The following is a 6490-nucleotide window of genomic DNA, read 5'->3' as shown; positions in this document are numbered from 1 at the left end:
TGCAAGTCTGATGTCCACGCTCATCTCTCTGCATACCTTCTACCGTGTTCCCTGTCTTAAACTACTGCTGTCTGTTCTATTTCTCTTTCTGCGTGGGATTTTTTTTTTTTTCTTTTTGAGACAGGGTTTATCTATGTATCCTTGGCTTTTCTGAGTGAGATTTAAGAATTCTCCCTTGGGTCCTCCTTGTTACATATCTTCTTTCGGTCTGTGAATTGTGGTATGATTATCCTGAATGATATGGCTAAAATCTGCTTATAAGTGAATACATACCATGTGTGTCTTTATGGGTCTGAGTTACTCCACTCAGGATGATCTTTACTAGTTCCATTCATTTGCCTGAAAATTTCATAATTTCTTTGTTTTTAATTGCTGAGTAGCATTTCACTGGGTAAATGTGCTACAGTTTCTTTATCCATTTTTCAGTTGAGGTATATCAGGGTTATTCCCAGTTTCTGGCTATTACAAATAAAGCTGCTATGAACATAGTTGTGCAAATGTTCTTATTGAATGGTGAGGCATCTTTTGGGTATATGCCCAGTAGTGGTATACCTGTATTTTGAAGTAGTGCTATTCCCAATTTTCTGAGAAAGTGCCATATTGATTTTCAAAATGGTTGTACAAGCTTGCACTCCCACTAGCAACGGAAGAGTGTCCCTTTTCTCCATATTCTCGCCAGCATGTGCTGTTCACTTGAGTTTTTGATCATAGCCATTCTGATAGGTATAAGGAGAAATCTCAGAGTCATTTTGATTTGCATTTCCTTGTGACTACAGGCAATGAGTATTCCTTTTAAGTACTTTTCAGCCATATGAGATTCCTCTGTTAAGAATTCTCTGTTTGGCTCTGCATCCTATTTTTAAATTAGTTACTTGAGAAAAAAAAGCAGAAAGGATATTGGAAGAAAAAATGGCCCAAACTCCCCAAATTTGATGAAATGCATTAATTTATGTGGCCAATAAGATAAAATTCATAAGATAAATTCAAGAAGAGCCAAACCTCAACAAAGAATTGACATTTAAAATTTAAAGACACAGAAAGTCAAAAGTAGCAAGAGACACCAACTCATATTTAAGGATGCACATTATGTTAGAGCTGATACATCTTCAGCTATGGGGACAGAGGGTGGTGAGATGCAGGAGAGCTAAAAGGACAGGCAAACAAGAGTCTAAGATGAAGTCAAAATAAAATATGTCAAATATTAAAAAAAGTTAGTTGATTTGTTGTTATTTAATTGCTTGAGTTCTCTATCTATTTTAGATATTAGCCCTTTGTGTGATTTTGTGTTGGTGAAGATCTTTTTCCAAACTTTGGCTGTCATTTTGTCCTATTGACTGTGTCCTTTCCCTTATAGAAGATTTTCAGTTTCATAAGGTCCTATTTATTAGTTGTTGATCTTAGATCTGGAGCCGTTGGTGTTCTGTTCAGGAAGTTGTCTCCTGTGTCAATGAGGTCAAGTCTCTTCCCCACTTTCTCTTCTATTAGGTTTAGCATTTCTGGTTTTTTGTTGAGGTTGCTGATCCACTTGGAATTGAGTTTTGTGCAGGGTGGTAAATAGGATCTATATGCATTTTTTTCTACATGTAAACATCCAGTTAGACCAGCACCATTTGTTGAAGATGCACTTCTTTCTTTCTTTCTTTCTTTCTTTCTTTCTTTCTTTCTTTCTTTCTTTCTTTCTTTCTTTGTTGTCTGCTTCTAATGTAGAAAAGAAAAAAGTGTGAATTTGAGTGAACTGAGAGGATCTTGGGGAATTTGCAGCAGGGAGAAACAATCAGATAATACTGTATGGAAAAAAAAAAAACTATTTTCAAATTTAAAAAGAAAACCTAAGGTAAAATAAAAGAGATAGAAATGGGTGCTCTGGAGAAGCTAAAGGAACATTAAGATTATTGATTTATTTACCTCTAAACCACTCATTTTTACAACCTAACCAATTTCTTCAACTCTTCTGTAGAAGCAGCTGTAGCTATTGTGGAGCTGTAATTATCCTCACCGATAAACTAAGCACCAATAACTAATCTATCTAATGGAGGCCTTCTTTTTAAGTGATGGGAGAAGGTGTCCAGGCCATAGGGCCATTGGTGGGCTTTAGAGTTCCTGGGGGTGCCAGGAAGAAGGCAGCATGGTATAGGTATAAGGGTTTACTCTATGTTCTCACTGTCAGTCTATTTCTAGGAGTACATTTTCTCATTTAATAGAACGGTTTTTGACAGAGGCTCCCTCAAGTTTCTTCACCATGTTGATGAAGTGCCTTAGAAAAAGATGCATGGCTAAGACCTCATCATCTAGGCTCAGATAGATGGGTAGGAGGTCCTCCTTATCAAGTGACTAGGGAAAGGCTATAGGGGGAGAAGAGGGAAGGTGGGTGGGACTGGAAGGAGACGACGGAAAGGACTGCAGTGTCGATACAAAGTGCATAAATTGTAGTAAATAATATATAAATTATAAAAGATTTAAAAAAGAAAAAAGATGCATGGCAAAGTTTCAACACAGTAAATGCATATGGCATGTATGAATAGGGAAAGCATACAATTTGTACAATGTAGAAAAAATATTGATCCATATTTAATGTTGGCTGACAGAAGTGTTCAAATACATTGCTTTTTTATTAGTATGTGATGTCAATTATGGAGTTAAAAAACAGGTTTTGTGCTCTAGAGTGCGACACTATTTTTCCCACTAGAATTGTACTGAAAGAAAAACAATGAGAATCTTTTGAGGAAGCTGTTAATCATTGATATCACTTTTTATGAATTAATTCTTGAAATTGATTCTTTGATGAAAGTATATTTTATAGATTTTTTTTTTTTTTTAGTATTTTCTTGTAATAATGGTCTTTCCTCCACAGACTTCGCAGTTAAAAAACAAACAAACATATATTCATCTGAAGTTTTGAAAACATGGGCTGGAAAGAGGGCTCAGTGGCTGCAAAGCTCTGCTCCTCTTACAGATGACCTGAGCTACTTCCAAGAACACATATCATGTAGCTTTCATCTGTCTTTAACTCCACGTTCAGGATATCCAAGACCCTTGTGTAGCCTCCACATGAATCCAAACATGCATACATATGTGAGTAAAATAAAATAATTATATAAAAGGAGTTTAGAACACCTAATGAAGCTAAAGATAATTAATTAAACTCTGATTCTATTAAAGTAAAACAATCATACATAGAATCCTTTGTAACTGGCACTTGCTTAGATTAGAAGTTGGTAATAACCATGTGCCTGAGACACTTGTCTGAGTTTGACAATTCCAATTATTATAAAGGGTTTCTTTGTTGTGATATAACATGTCTTCTCAGATTTATTTGCTATCAATCTAAAGATTTCTTTCTCCTATCTACTTACTTCTCTTAGAATCTGAGTTAATACCTTTAGCCCCATCACAAGTGGAAATATTTCAAATATTTTAATCTATATTATCAACTGTTTTTCTGTTTCTTCTTCTGTCTGATCATAATCAAGTGGATATAAAAAGTTTTGTTGTAGGCCCCTCTTTTCACGAAAAGCTTTGGTAAAGGAATGCAGTCTAAATAAATTTGTGCTGTAACTTTATAACCAATAATATCAATATCCAAATAAAAAACTTAACATGGGAGGAGATGAGGAAAGGAGGGTGGAATTGGGAGGGAATGAAGGAGGAGGCCTCAGCTGGGATTCAAAGTGAATAAACTGTAATTTGTATAAAAAATAAAAATTAAAATAAAAAAGAACTTAGCAGCTCCTTTTCTTTGCAGAGAAGGGTGTGATAGGGATCCCTCCCTTTCACTCTTTAGGATAAATTAACTTATTAACAAGGCTGAACTGATATAAATCAAAGAAATAATATTATCTTCAGCTGAAACAAGTTGATAAACGTTCTATTTTAAACTAGTTGAATAATATATAAGCTGAATATAAGATTGCGATTGCATTGATTTTTCCATATTAATGTTTATTCCAAAGACCTCATGACAGTAATCACAAATTAAGATGTGATATTAAACAACTGAATGTATACCAAGAGGTTGATAGAGTGAAAATAAATTAAACCAGGAAACAGATTAGGAATCAAAAGCTCACGTTGCATATGTTACAAATCAGATACTGATAGGTCAGATGAGGCAGCTTCAGGGAGGAACTGACAGGACATTATCCTTCCTAATGAGCTTCATTAGAAGAGAGAGCTTTGTGACCATGGCAGGGGAGCATTAGTACAGATATATCTTCATACCAGAGGCAGGGGCCTTGAAGGTAGAGAAAAGAGTCTTCCTCTTAAAAGTCTGGAGAGGTAAGTGGATCTCTAATTGCCGCCAAGGCAATCTCATTGGAGAAAGAATCTGATCTTAAGGGCAGACTGCATGCCCAGCACTAGATGGTATATAGTAGGTCTATAGTAGGTGAGCTCAATGGACATGCACTTTGGACATTCCTTGTCTCATAATGTTGGTAATGTTGCTTGGGGACTTTATTATTTTTTCTTGTCTTAAAATTTTTATCTTAATTTTATTTTTATTTATAATTTTTTTTCCCCCTCTGCTTTAACCCTACAGGTCCTTTGGGTATATGTTATGGCTTCCAGTTGAGCAGTTTTCTAAGATTGCTGAGTGTGCAAATGAGTGGATCTCTGTGTCTGTATTTGTTTCCTGTGTCCTTTCTCAGGCTCTTTTCATTCTGTTTGATTGGCACATATATTTTGATGTGTTAGATGCATCAGTTTTTGTTTTATCTTATTTTATTATTATTCTTTAGAAGCCCATTTGTGTTTTAATGAGAAAGAAAGGGGTGGATCTGTATGGGAGGAATCATGGAAAGGAACTGGAAGGGAGAGGAAGGAGAAACCATAATCCTCATATATTATGTGAGAAAAACCCATTTTCAATAAAAGGAAACAAATAAAATTGTGTGCAAATAGTGGACATTCCATGTATCATCAGAGTCCTCTAAAGGAGCAGCTTCCAATCTGTGTGTCAACTAACAAGTCTCTTGGAATTTTGGTATAGGTACAATAGTTGATATTGATTGTGAATTTAATAAGATTTAGAATAACAATGAAAACCAACCTCTGAGCATGTGTGAAAAGGATTTGTATAGATTATGGTTTATTTGTGTGGGAAGACCCTCTCTATAAGTTCAATTCCATGGATGGGACATTCTAGACCAAGTAAATAAAAAATCGGAAAGACAAAGGGGATAGATATGGGAAGAGGAAGAAAACAGGGAACCGGATAGGAGCCTACCACAGAGGGCATCTGAAAGACTCTACCCAGCAGGGTATAGAAGCAGATGCTGAGACTCATAACCAAATTTTGGGCAGAGTTCAGGGAATCTTATGAAAGAAGGGGGAGATGAAAAGACTTGGAGGGCCAGGAGCTCCACAAGGAGAGCAACAGAACCAAAAAGTCTGGGCACAGGGGTCTTTTCTGAGACTGATACTACAACGAAGGATCCTGAGAGGAAATAATATAGAACCCTGCAGAGATGTAGCCCATGGCAACTCAGTGTCCAAGTGGGTACCCTAGTAATGGGAATAGGGACTGTCCCTGACATGAACTCATAGGCTGGTTCTTTGATCAAATCCCCCTGAAGGGAAAGCAGCCTTACCAGGCCACAGAGGAAGACAATGCATCCAGTCCTGATAAGACCTGATAGGATAGGGTCAGATGGAAGGGGAGGAGGACCTCCCCTAACAATGGACTTGGGAGATGCATGTGAGGGGAAGATGAGGGAGTGATTGGGAGGGACAAGGAAAGGGGTTATAGCTGGCATACAAAGTGAATAAATAATAACAAATAAATAAATTAATTTAAATGTTGAATGAAAGGAGAGAAAGTTAGCATTCCCTTGATAAGAATGGAAGAGGCCCTTGGGCTTAACAACATGCATATGGTTGAGGAATTGTCACCTACTTCATGGCATCTAATCACTGTTTTCACCAGAACACCAGCAGCACAGGCTCTAAGATAAAAAATCAATAAATGGAACCTCGTGAAACTGAAAAGCTTCTGTAAAGCAAAGGACACTGTCATCAGAACAAAACGACAGCCTACAGATTGGGAAAGGATCTTCACCAACCCTATATCTGACAGAGGGCTAATATCCAGATTATATAAAAACTCAAAATGTGAAACACCAACAAATCAAGTAATTCAATTAAAAAAATGGAGTACAGACCTAAACAGAGAATTCTCAATAGAGAAATATCAAATGGCAGAGAAACACTTAAAAAAATGCTCAACCCCTTAGTCATCAAGGAAATGCAAATCAAAATGATCCTGAGATTTCTCCTTATACCCATCAGAGTGGCTAAGATCAAAAACTCAAGTGACAATACATGGTGGAGAGGATATGGAGAAAGGGGAACCCTCCTCCTTTGCTGGTGGGAATGTAAACTTATACAACTACTTTGGAAATCAATCTGGCGCTTTCTTAGAAAATTAGGAATAGTGATACCTCAAGATCCAGCTATCCCACTCCGGGGCATATAGCCAAAATATGCTCAAGTA

General features: G+C 36.7%; 1 non-coding gene across 1 annotated transcript; it reads left to right on the top strand.

Annotated features, from left to right (window-relative positions):
• The first annotated feature begins 5794 nt into the window (after nucleotides 1-5794).
• LOC129686582 (U6atac minor spliceosomal RNA) lies at nucleotides 5795-5919 on the top strand. The gene has a single exon (XR_008721638.1). It is a non-coding gene; the product is annotated as a U6atac minor spliceosomal RNA (small nuclear RNA).
• Nucleotides 5920-6490: the final 571 nt, after the last annotated feature.

Source organism: Psammomys obesus, unplaced genomic scaffold (genome assembly GCF_907164565.1).
Source record: "Psammomys obesus unplaced genomic scaffold, mPsaObe1.curated_primary_1811, whole genome shotgun sequence".
Classification (NCBI taxonomy): Eukaryota; Metazoa; Chordata; class Mammalia; order Rodentia; family Muridae; genus Psammomys; species Psammomys obesus.
The sequence above is the reverse complement of the archived record's forward strand: the minus strand, read 5'-3'. Positions and strand labels throughout refer to the sequence as shown.